The sequence below is a fragment of the Montipora capricornis genome, chromosome 1, assembly GCF_036669925.1.
Source record: "Montipora capricornis isolate CH-2021 chromosome 1, ASM3666992v2, whole genome shotgun sequence".
Classification (NCBI taxonomy): domain Eukaryota; kingdom Metazoa; phylum Cnidaria; class Anthozoa; order Scleractinia; family Acroporidae; genus Montipora; species Montipora capricornis.
This window is the reverse complement of record NC_090883.1, coordinates 47,972,158-47,985,580: the sequence shown is the minus strand read 5'-3', so window position 1 is coordinate 47,985,580 and position 13,423 is coordinate 47,972,158.

Genomic DNA, 13,423 nt, shown 5'->3' with positions numbered 1-13,423 from the left:
CAAGTCAAGTTTACACAACATTTTTCTCCATCTCGGGTATGTGCATTGTGTCTGCATGTGGGCATTCTTTTCTCCCTTGGTGGTCTGGGATATTCATAGGGATTTTAAAACACCTGTGTACATTTGATGATTTGCTTCCGTCAATCATGCTCTTCTAAACCCCAGCTGAACAAACATACCACTTGCCAGTGTAAACTTGTAGCATGACAAGCCACCACGTTGAACAAACAGGCTACACAGTACACCCCAAATTTTGAAAACATGAGTCCCATACCCATCCCGTACATTGCGTATGATTGACAGAAGCGAAATGCCAGGTGCTCATGGGAGTTTTGTCAAGGGTAACGTATCAATGAAATTGATGCTAACAAGTTTTTGTTTCAAAAGTGAGGCCTGGTTGTGAAAATTACCTAGCAGGGCAGGAAAAAACCCAGCTCCAAACATAAAACACAAACATTCTGCGCTCATTCAAGTAAAGAGTCAAAGGAGCAAAGTGAATCAAACAAACAGAAGCCAAGTTCAAAATTAGGGTGTGTTTCTTAAAGAGAAATACAGTAATATCCAAGATCCAAAAATGGGTTTTGCATTTCTTTAATAAACAGATTAATCCAAGATCACTTGGATTGATGGTACATGATTCGAATGATCTTGGATCAATCTGTTAAGTAAAGAAACGCAAAATTTGTTGGATTTTCTAAGAAACACACGTGTTAGATGTATTTGGTAAGGTATGGAGATTGCATGAAAGTGAAAACTGAAATGTACTGGTCCACTTGGCAACTGAATTTCGAATTTTTTTCTCCCCTGCCCAGCTTAGTCTGGCATTAACATGCATAAGGGCTTTTTTGTACTTTAATATAAAATGTTATACACCTATTGTATACCACATAATGTTAACTTTTTTTCCTGAGATCATTGCACTTCTGGTTGATGGCCTTTCGAATATCACACCACATTTTTCGGAGTACTTGTGGGTAATGCACTCTGGAAAAAAATATTACAAATGTCACTGAATAGAATAAACAGATTGAAGTAACTGGTGATGATATTCCCTTCATAAAGTTTGAAGGAAGAGAAAAACATACAGCATGGAAAGTGGGAAGCACATACTAGAGTAGTCCATTTCCTACTGATATTGTTTAAAAGTAAACATAAAAACATAACTTACTTTTCAAAAGGGCAATCCTGTCAGGATCCAGAGGTGTTCGGTCATATTTTTCATTAACTGGGGGCACCATCCCAGTTAACAACTCATCTGTCGTGAATATAACACCAGCTGCCCTTGTGGCATACCAGGTCGGCTCTTTGGGGGTGCCTTCAAGCCCAGAAGGTCTATCCCATTGTATACCTAGACTGAGTATTAAAATAAAGTAAGTGCTCATAGTGTTGCAATAGGTAAATGCCACATGAACTTTTAGTATATCTAATTGAGTATGAATTTCTGTCTTGAAAACATTAGCTCTACAGCAAAAACCCAACAAGATCAGCTATGTTACTCCACAAATTAAAATAAAATTTATTATTGTACAATTTGGTCTGCCTAGGGGGTAATTTATACGTATCTCATTCTTAGGCCCAGCTCGCAGAAAGACCTATGAGGAGGCCGGTTTCATCTCTTTTGGTGACGTCCGTTGTGACGTGATTGTTTCCACCCCCATCACCTTCGTGATGGTGTACTTGTTTCCCTTTGAAGGGAGTAATGACCGGGTGCGGGAGGCTCTTAAGTTTTTTGGAGAGATTAAGGAGGTCCGTCACCAGCAGTGGTCTAACGTACCTGGTGTCCATACAGGTACCCGTCTGGTGTGCATAGTGCGCAAACACGATATACCGCGCAACATTGTTATTGACGGGGTTAACTGTCGCGTGTGGTAGGGCAACCACTGGTGTGTAACATTTGTAATGATAATCACAAGGCAACTGACTGCCCTTTAAAAGGTAACTGTAAAAGGTTTTACGAGGCTGGTCATTTTGTGCGGCATTGTCCGAAGCCTGTTTGGTATGTGCCGGGTAACCCGGCTACTTGCGTGGACAGTGAAAATGATGATGATAATGATGATGATAATGGTAATGATAATGATAATGAGGATATTGGACAGTGGAAAGTGAGAATGATGATGATGATGATGATGATGATAATGGTAATGATAATGTTAATGAGGATATTGGTGACGTGCATACTGCTGATGGTGTGGCTGTGGCTGCTCCTGTTGTGGTGCCTGGCACTGTTGAGCCCGCAGTTGTCCCGGAGGTTGTGCCTGCTGGGAATCTGGCTGAGCCTGAGTCTGGGTCTTCTGCCGGTGCTAAAAGTATGGTTGTCGATGTTCGTGGTAATGAGCTCGACGAAGTGGTGAGCCAGCCTTTGCTGGTCAGTGGGTCCGGAGTCATTAGTGGATTCTAGACTAGAATCCCTGTCAAAGTTGCACGTAGTGGTGTTTCGGGGGAGTTGCTGCCCCCTCTTGTGTCCAGGGAAGATGCAGCATGCATGGTGCAAAAGTTGAAGACGGCCCTTCCGTCATCTACTGATGATCTTGTTGCTTCGGGACGGGTTTGGGGCTCTTCCCAGTCCTCACGTCCGTTTGCCGTTCCTCTTCCTCTCCGGGTCGGTACTTGTTCTGGCTCGGGAATGGCTCTGCGCACGTCCTCTCGTTCCCGGTCCCGTTCCTGGGATGAGAGGCCGCCTCTTAGCCCGGATCCTCATAGGTCCTCCCGTCGTCGTCCTTCGTCGCCTAGCCCTGCTAGGTGCCATTAACTTGCCGTTGTCTCACCATCCTGTTAGTTTTTTGTTCTTTGTCTTCTTTTTCGTCATGGGTTTTTCACTCAATTTTTTTGCTTTATTATGGCTATCACTGTTATTTCTGTTAACGTAAATGGTTTGAGAGATGGTGACAAGCGTCTTGGTTTTCTTCAGTGGTTGTCCCATCTCTCTCCTTCGGTAGTCTGTCTACAGGAGACCCACGCCGTCTCTAATGATGATCTTCTTTCTCGGTTTGGTTATTTGTGTGTTGGTTCTTTTGGTACAAATCATTCTCGTGGTGTGGTTGTTTTGTATCGTTCGGTTTTGGAGTGTCGGTCTGTTGTTTGCGAGTTCGATGGTCGTTTTATTTTGGTTGAGTTTAATCTTCGTGGTTCTGTTTTTCGTGTTGCTTCTATTTATGCTCCAAACCGTAATCCTGACGCTTTTTTTGTTCGTTGTATTGATTCTATCGATCCTGCTGTTCCTACTCTTTTCTGCGGCGATTTCAACACGGTCCTGGACCGTGTTTTGGGTCACCGCGGGTCTTGTCCTTTTTGATGTCTCTCGTGAAAGTTCTGCTTTGCTGTTGGCTATGTTTTCGGATTGTTGTGTTGTGGATATTTGGCGTGAAAGGCACCCAACGGACTCTGCTTTTACCTGGGTCGGGCCCGATGGGCCCTTGCATCGCGCATTGACCTCATCTGTGGACATTCTACCATGTCCCGTTTCTGATCATTGCGCTCTTTCTTTTTCATGGGCTCTCCCCAACTCCGTTCCTCCGGGTCCGGGGTTGTGGAAGCTCAATCGTTCTGTTTTGGTTTAGGCCGAGTATATCGACCTCATCTCTACTTTTTGGTCTTACAGGCAGTCTCGTCAGTCTTCTTTTTCTTCCCTCACTAGGTGGTGGGACAGCGGTAAATCCCATATTAAACGTATAAGTATACATTATTGTGTAAATCGTAGTAAAAGTAAATTAGTGGAGCGTGATATTTTGTCTAAACTGGCTGCCCGTCTTTCTTTTCTTCCTGTTTATCTCTTTACGCTGTCTCGTCTTCATGCTCTGGATCTTCAGGTTGCTCATGGAGCTCAGGTTTGTGCCCGGTCGAGGTGGGTGGAGGAGGGCGAGTCCTCCTCTGCTTACTTCTTCCGCCTCTAAAAGAAAAACTGCACTGACCGTAATGTCTCGGCGCTGAAGAATAATGATGGTACTTTGGTTACGGATAAGGATGCGTTGTGTGATGTTTTTCGTTCTTTCTATTTGGATCTTTTTTCTGCTTCTCCTGGTGACTCTGGTGCTCGTGCTGAGCTTCTTTCCAACATTTCTTCCGTTCTTCCTTTTCACGATAGTGAGGTGTGCGAAGGTCTTCTCAGCCAGGACTGAGGAGTGCTTTGCTGCTCTTTAGGGCATTGCCCGTGCTAAAGGTCGTGGTTGTGATGGCCTTCCCATGGAATTCTATATAAAATTTTGGCATGTTTTGGGTTTTGACTTAGTTTGTGTTTCGAATTCTGCTTTTGGTTTGGGCTCGTTGTCTCGACCTCAGCGTCGAGGTATTATTACTTTATCTTTTAAGAAAGGGTATCGCCCTGATCCCAAAAACTAGCGTCCAATCTCCATGGTGAATGTCGATTATAAGATCGCTTCTCGTTCTATTGCTGCTCGTCTTCTTAAGGTAATTCATTTGGTTGTAAATAAAAATCTTGTGGTGTTCCTGGCCGTTTTATTGGTGAAGATGTGGTTGATTTTTCTTCTTCTTCTGGTGCTCCTGCTGCTCTTCTTTCTCTTGATCAGGAAAAGGCATTCGACAGGGTTGATTGGACGTTTCTACGTTCTACCTTATATGCAATGGGTTTTGGGCAGTCTTTTGTTGGGTGGGTTAATTTATTTTACAACAATGTTAGTAGTAGTGTTAATGTAAATGGTTATACAGTGTATGTCGGTGAAACCACCCGACATTTCAACACACGTGTAAGCGAACATTTGGAAACGGACAGGGCCTCACACATTTTCAAGCATCTTGAGAGCTCCTCACCGTGTCGCTCTGCATGCTCCCGTGACAATTTTGCCACCATTGATCAGGCATCTTCGCGGTTTGCTCTCAAAATCAAATAGGCGTTGCACATATTTTGGGACAAACCAACACTTAACGCACAGGTCAAACACGTTAATTTAAAACTTTCTGTTTAATTTTGAATTATTATTGTCGTAGCCTTAATTACTGTCATTATTATAATTGTAATTTCTCTATCATTTATAGTTTACTGTAATTTTTTGTGCTTTCTCACTGAAGATGGCAGAGGCAACTGCCGAAACATGTCTGTAAAACTCAGGAGTGTCGTGTTTTTCTCAAAATTAGTTCCTTCACTGCTTTTATCTAGACCATATTCCGAATTCCTTTAAGTTATCTCGTGGGGTGAGGCAGGGATGTCCCGTGTCCCTTCTGTATGTTTTAGTGGCTGAGGTTCTTGCTTATAATATACGTTCTAATGGTGTTATTTCTGGTCTGTCTCTTCCGGGTTCTCCGTGTTCGTTGCCTGTTGTTTCTTCTTATGCTAATGACACTACGCTGGTTGCTTCTTCTGTTCCTGGTATTTTGGCTGTCTTTGATGTTTATTCTTTGTATGAGAGGGGGTCGGGGTTAAACTAAATTATGATAAATGTAAAGGTTGGGATCCTGGAATGGTCGCACTGACTCACCGGTCAACATTACTTGGTCGTCTGTGAAGGTGAAGGTGTTGGGGGTTCTTCTGGGTCTGGGCAATCTTGAGGAGGACAATTGGAGGCCGCGTATCACCGCAGTGGAAAACACTTTAAACTCCTGGCATCAACGTTCTTTGTCATATAAGGGCAAGGCTCTTGTTATCAATGTCTTGGCCCTTTCTCATGTGTGGTACGTGGTCTTTCTTATCCATGTTCTCCGGTGGGTCAGTGTGGAATTGAATACTTTAATTCTTAAGTTTTTCTGGAGTGGAAAGTGAGACGAGGTCGCTTGTTGTGTTGTTGTTCAGCCTTCTTGTTTGGGTGGTTTTTCTGTGGTTGATTTTCAGTGTAAGGTTATGGCTCTGCATGTTCAGTGGGTTCGTTGGTTTGTTTCTTCTCCGTCTTCTTGGGTCTCTTTCACGGATTTTTGGTTTTCTTGCCTGCTTGCCGTTCCTCTGCATCTCGTTTTTTTTGCTCCTCTTTGTTTTTCTCCGGATTCTCTGCCTCCGTTTTATCGATCTTTGCTGACTGCTTGGCGGGTGTGTAAAGGATCCTTTATGGCTTCTTCTTTGGGTATTGGTTCGGGTATTGATTTTTGTCCTGTTTTTGCTATGTCTACAAAATCTGCATATTTGTTTCTTCTGTCTGAGAATGCTGTTTCTCCTCATTGTGAGAAGTTCTTTCCTTTGTTTGGTTCTCTCTACTGGTCTTGTACTTGGCGTCCGTTTTTCTTTTTTGATTTGGATCGTCCTGTTATTGATTTATGTTGGAATGTTTCACATGGGGTCCTTTACACGGCCGAGCGGCTTACTGGTTTTGGTTATGCTCTCTCTACTGCTTGTTTTTGTTCTGCTCTGGTCAAGTCTCTTCAACATCTGTTTTTTCACCGTCCTCTGGTGGTCAGCGTCTTGTCTTGGCTTCTCCTCTTTCTCCTTCCATTTTGGTTCGTCATGTGCTTTTTGGTTTTTCGGCTGACGAGTTTTCTGCGGTTCCTTGGCTTTTTGTTTATATGCTGAAAGTTTGCAAGTTTTGTATTTGGGGGGCTCATAATGATTTTCGCCTTTGAGGTTTTTTCGTCCCTCAGCTGTTGATGTCATGGAGAGTGTCAAGTCTCGTGTTCGTTTCTATCTTCCTTTGTTTTTCCGTTGCTTTTGGTCTGAACGCCGTCGTCGTTATTTTGTTCGTCAGTGGGATGCTCGTGGTGTGGTGGCTTCACTACATATTGATGCTTTTAAAATACTAGTTACAAGCAGAATCTTGATAAACTCTTACATCGTAAATGCTAACGCATTGTTCTCTAGTTTCACAAATGCATATCCAATGCACCAAACTCCAGGAAACAATATTGACTTAACAGTAGCTCCAAAAATTGAAAGTATCGGGGTAACGTCTTTGTTAACTCTGAAATTAACCGCAGCCTTATGAATTGAAAAACGAGCAATCGTTGAGGTCCAGTTAACTAGATTAAACACATTCTCTGATAGTTGAATAACATCTTCCGGAATTCATCCCTAGAGCTTTATCTTGGTGGTAAGACTTAAACTGCTTCTGGCGATCGTACCAACAAAGACTTGCACCTGGTTCCAAAAATGACATACCACAGGACACTCAACCAACTCATGTTCGATCGTTTCCATGATGCCACAGCGATGACAATTTTCCGATGCATAGACACCCATTCTATTCAGTCGCAAGGCCGTTAGTAACGCTTTATGGGCAACCTTCCAATTTAAGTCCCCGTGCTTATTAGTAACCAGAGGTGACTAATGGACAGTATTCCAAAAAGACGAGTTAAAGGGTGCCTGAACCTGAAACTTAGTACGCCAGTAATCAAGCCCAGGAGTCGAAATTTGCTCACTTTTATGAAAATGCCGGTAGAAATGGCAAGGTTTGCAATCAAGAATACTTGTGGGAGGTTTTCCAGGTGCAGATGGTAAGATAGAAAAACTTGGCTATGTAGTAGATGGAGACACAGAGTCACCGTTGATTACTTTGAACTTTCACTTCGCAGGAATGGCTACGAGAACTTCACTCAGCTCACGTGCAGTCTTGATTAAAAGTACGATCTCTGCAGGAGTCATGGTCCATAAGAATCTCATACACAGCCCTGACAGGCAGAAAGCCCGGCACAGCTTCATAGCAAACATCCTTAACACGAACGAGGCCGCATGAAACCCAGTCTCTGAGAAAGGTAGGCTTGTTATTAACATTGATAACCTTGTTCCTAAACAGTGGCTCCGCGAAAATATCCGACAAAGAATCAGGGACATCTGTACCTTCATGATAACATTTGTGATTGATCCAAGCGCAAAGAAGCTCCTTGTAAAAAGCAGGAACGTTACTGTCGATATCACGTGGCGCAAAGTCCGTAGCAAGAGTCAATTTACCAAGGTGCATACCTGAGACACGTAAAAAAATGGGATGTAAAATGCTTCCAATGAGCTTCTTCTCCGGTGAGTAGTCTACGCAGTGTATTGAGTCTAAGAGCCTTTATCTTGAGTTCGAGCCGAGCCACATTAAAAAAACCACCTTCTTTCAAAGGGACGGATAAAATACCCCTATGGACTAACGGGTGCTTGTCATTCCAAAAGAAACGGTACACAGCTTCCTCTATTCGTGTCACTGCCCAAGATGGTAGGGATAGCGACGTAGCATGATACCATAAAGTAGACGTTAAAAGCCCATTTATCACAAAAGCTTTACCCTTAAAGCCAAGGCCCCTATGGCGCCAAGCATCAACAATGCTATCAAGTTTTTGTATCTTCGATTCCCAGGTTACTCGAGAGCAGTCAATATTCCCGGAAAATTGACCAAGAATTTTCTCCGGAATGTAGTTAGTAAACCATTCGAATCCTTGCAACTGATCAGTTCGCCTAGAAAATGCTCCAGACCACAGTCCTTTACATTTACTTTGGTTGATTTTAGCCCCAGAGGCGAGTTCATACCGGTCGAAAACTCGAAAGGTTTCCTCAATGGATTGCTCATCCGTGAGCAAGAAGGTCGTGTCGTCAGCGAACTGGGATAACTTAACTTCGTTTTCGGAACCAGGAGGTTTAAGACCATGGCTTCCTGGATTTGAACGAATATTGAGAGCCATAGATTCAGCCGTTAGAACATATAGAGGCATAGATAACGGACAGCCTTGCTTTAATCCTCTCTCCAAATGGACAAAAGCAGTTAACCAGCCGTTAACCTTAACGGAACTTGACACAGAATTATATAAAACTTGGATCCACTGGATAAAGGAAGGGCCAAAGCCAAAGCGCTTAAGGCACTTGAACAGGAAATCGTGCGATACTCTGTCGAAGGCCTTCATCTGGTCGACACTTACAACAGCAAGTGGCGCAGTGTATGTGTTAGCATACGCAATTACATCGTGTAATAACCAAGCATTGTCATTGATTCTTCTCGCCCTAATGGAGGCAGTTTGGTCTGAGTGAATGATGAGCGGCAACACCTCATGTAGCCTATTCGCAAGCGCTTTAGATAGAATCTTATAATCGGTCGTACGAAGAGTGATGGGCCTCCAATTTTTCAGCTGAGTACGGTCACCCTTCTTGAATAATAAAGAAATCACTCCTCGCTGTTGTGACACCGAAAGGCGGCCAACCCGAAACACATGGTTATAGACTTGAACTAACTTATCACTTAGCCAGTGCCAGAAATACTTATAAAAATTGGTAGTAATACCATCGAGGCCAGGCGACCTCTCCTTCTCCATTGCATCGACAGCCTTTTTTAGCTCCTCCGTTGTAATCTCTCCTTCACAAGAGTCTCGCACATTCTCTACAAGTTCGGGGTATGCTCCATCTAGGAATTCTCTTTGTACCTTTTCCTCACGAGGCTGCGCCATGTAAAGCTGTATATAAAACGAAAACGCCTCCCCAAGCTAGTCCCTAGTTTCAGTAACGGTATTCATGTTATCCTTCGTTGAAACACGTATGTTTTGTGCTGAACGACGGCATTTCTCAAGAGAAAAAAAGAAACGAGTACTCTCTTCACCTTCCTCGACAAACTGCGCTTTTGTTCGTATTTTAATAGCCTCCATCTCCTTAAGTTCGAACTGCCTCAAGCCCTTCTTTGCTGAGAGATATTGCTCTATATCGCCAGTAGTACCATTCTTTGCCCGCTCTTGAAGCTTATCCAATCTACTCTGTAAAAAAAAAACCGCTCATGACGCTGAATTTTTCCAATAATCGTCACCCGTCTAATAGCAATCCGCTTAAAGCTTAACTTTGCTTTCTCCCACCACTCAAAAGGGTCAGCAAAATTTTCGAACTCTTCAACCCAATTTGACCAGAAACGCTCGATTTCCGCCTGGAAAAAGCCGTCCTCAAGAAGTTCATTATTAAATTGCCAGTATCCCGGGCCGCGTTTAATTCTTTCAAAGTCAATAGTCAGGGTCAAACAATCGTGATCCGAGTGGGGATAGGGTTGAATATCCGTTGCGGTTACACATTGGTTAGCGGGTTTACAAATAAAAAAGTAATCAATACGTGTGCGGATGAAAAGAGATGGATCTCTTGGATCTCGACCTGTCCACGTGAAATTGCGTTCATCCTTATGTCGTTCCCTCCAAACGTTTACCAAACTAAAACGTGTATTAAGGGAATTTGGAAGCACGGACGCGGATTGACGCGAATTAGGAACCCCACCGAGCTTATCCAAGCGCGGGTTAAAAATACAGTTAAAACCGCCTCCCAAGATGTTATCGTTTGAATCCAACAGAAACCTATTCAAATCCGAGAAAAAAGCACGGCGCTGAGAATCTTTTGATGGGGAAAAAACATTAATCAAGTTATAAGCGTGCGATCGTCAATTTCCAAAAACATATTCAAAATACGACCATCGTTATCCCTCCGAATTTGCTTCTCATTGTAATCCAAGCGCGAAGCAATCAGTATGGCCATACCTTGGGAAGAGTTCGATCCATGGGCACCTCCCACTCGCGGTTTATTTGCATTTCCAAATCAACCGTCCAGTGTGTTTCCTAAAGAAAAATAATGTCAAATCTGTTCCTCTTAAAAAAAAAGCCAGTTTTCGTTTGTCCGAACAGCGAAGGCCATTGCAATTAATACTAGCCAGAATGGTCATTAATAGAATCAGGGAGAAAAAGAATAAATACGAATTTGCCATGAACGAGTGTCGTCGGAAAATAAACATTATGGAAAACTATCGGTAGGGGCCTTTTTAGCGGCAGATGTAGAAGCATTCTTATCCCTTTGCTTACCAGCAGCGAAATTTGGGACAGGGTGGATTCTTGCCCGTCGATGCTGAGTTTTTCCGTCCGAATCAGAGTCCGAAATCTGCCTTTTACATCCCTGAACCGCATGCTTCGTGACCATAGCCTCCGATGTATCAACATTGCTCTCTTGTTGCACAATGTTTCCTTCATCATCATTAGATCCTTTTCAGTTAGCAGCATCATTATCGCTAGACGTTTTCGCCGGTGCCAAAGGTACAACCTCCACTCCTTGATCCTCCTGCTTTCTCGGTTCTTCAGCTTGAATGTCCCGTTTGTCACACACATACGACAAATGACCCTTCTCTTTACAAATCCTGCATTCAATTTGCGGACATCGTTTCCTAGTGTGGCCTAACTCTTTGCATTCTCCGCACACAGGTTTCTGGTTGTTGTGGATTATCCGTCACCACTCTCCTCCAATCCGAAGAGAATAAGGGATCGATTTCTCGGTTAAGAGCATTCTCACGAGCCTCAAGCCGGCTAATTCATGATCAGCTCTGTACTTTAGCCCGGTAACATCTCCTTTAATCTCCCCATATTGGGATAGCACCTTTCTGACTTCCTTATCATCGATATACGATCGTAGACCCATTATACTTTCATTAATAGACTGAGCATGAGGCGGGTGACAAGAAACATGAAGTTCACTGACATTGAAGCCTTCTTCAACCAGCGCTTCTGCATTACTCACACTCGAAAAGTCCACCAAATACTCTCCTCCTCCAAGATCTTCAAATACCACAATATCCGAAGCAATTTCACTCTCCAAACCAGTCTTCAAGTGTCTCAAGTTCATCGCATGAGGCACTTTGAAAGTAACGCTTCAACCTTTCCGTCGGCCATCATGGCCTCCCTGCAGGTGAAATTAACTCTTTTACTTGACAACTTTTCAACGATCACAATAGCTTAAAAACGAGAAAAAACAAAAGAAAAGGTCCTTTAAAACTAGAATAAATGAAGAAACACACTCGATGGACAAAACCAACCAGAGATGAAAACGATTTCCGAGCAGCCAATTGCAAGAGACTAACCCCTTGACTAGCTACTCGCAGCTACTGTGTTAGAACATATGTTAAAACGTATGGTCTATAGTATGGAATTTTTATATTGCATATCAACAAGTGGTAAGCACACTACTAATCACAACATAGTACATACAGAACGCATGCGCATTTGTAAGATATATATAAGCACATGATCCTTCAATTTGTAAATGACCGTTGAACGGTCTATAATCGCCGTTGCTGTTTTTTACCGTTCACGTTTATAGTAAAGTCTGTTTCTAAACATTTTTTGAGAGTGAAAGAAAAAAAAAAAGCAAAAACTCTATTTGGGGTCCCCCGTGCTAATTTCGATCCAAATAGGGAGAGGTTAATCGGTCCCTGAGCCATTGTGACTAACCCCTTGACTACTCGCAGCTCCTCTGTTAGGCCATATATTAAAAAGTATGGGCTATAGCATTTCAAAAATGGCCGATTTTTTGATCGAAGTTTGGAAGGCTAAAAAAATAGGAAAGACAAGTCCTATAAAATCCTAATTAGTATGGATCGAAAGGTAAAGTATCCTAGATTTGTACTATGCAAAAACCGCTTGAAAAAAGACCTATTAGAAGAGAAATAACAATTTTATCTAAAAGTAACAAAAATAGCCATTTTTCGCAAAATAGCAAAGGGGGAATCAAAAGTATGGATCGGAAGCTAAAATAATATATTTCGCTCACTTTGAGCCTCTTCACTTTTAGTAGAACAGTATGTAAATCAAACTAAGTTATCGACGGTACAAACAAAACAATCATTCAACCAAAGTCGCCCGGGAAATTCGCACATAGTTCCATTCAGTTCTTGTGTTCATCAGCTGTGCAGCTGCAATTTTTCTAATTCTGGCCACCTCTGCTATCTGCCTTGCCATAGGGTCACTTCTTTAACTATCGGTAACGTTCATGCTGAAATCCTGTTCTTTCCCGCCGTGTTTTTCATCGCAATGCTTCTATAGTGCAGTTTCTTCCTATTTTCCCGCCAAAAGTCTCAGGCGTACGGTTCTTTTCCTCGAGTGTAAGCGTTTCTAGAAGTCTGTCCTATGTATGAAAGCCATCTATATTTGAAATTCGGAGAGGTGAATCAACTCAACATGCTGATCATTGAAGTTATTAACCTTACTTGAGCAGTAACAAAAGGACAATTCTTACCTTGATTCATCTTTCCACAGTTGAAATATATATGACTTTCATATGTATTAATTTTCGTCATATCTATATCCTCTACGTACGGACCTAATATGAACACACATAATGACCATCTCCCAGATGGCTTGACAGGTTAACTGGCCGAGAACCGCACCGGTAACGCAGATGTCAGGGTTCAAATCCTGTTCAAGCCTGAATTTTCCAGGCGTTACTGTTTAATTTTCCTTCCGTTACTGCTCAAGTAACGTTAATAAGTGGGATGACCAGCATCTTAACTTAATGGTCCTTTATGTGTAGGGTTTCATCGCGATGGATAAGCTGCTCCAGGACAAAGAACGTTCGAGCAACTGAAATATAATCAACAACATGCACATGGATAAAATAAAATCAAGTTACAAGAGACAAAAAAACCCAACCCTCGCCTGGCTTACTCATGATCAACAAGTGATCAACTACACTGATCAAACTAGGCCAGTGCGTTACATATTCTTCTTGCATACTCTAGGCCAGTGCCTTATGCAATTGGTAAGTAAGCAAATAAGTTAAAGCAAATTAGACCCTTTT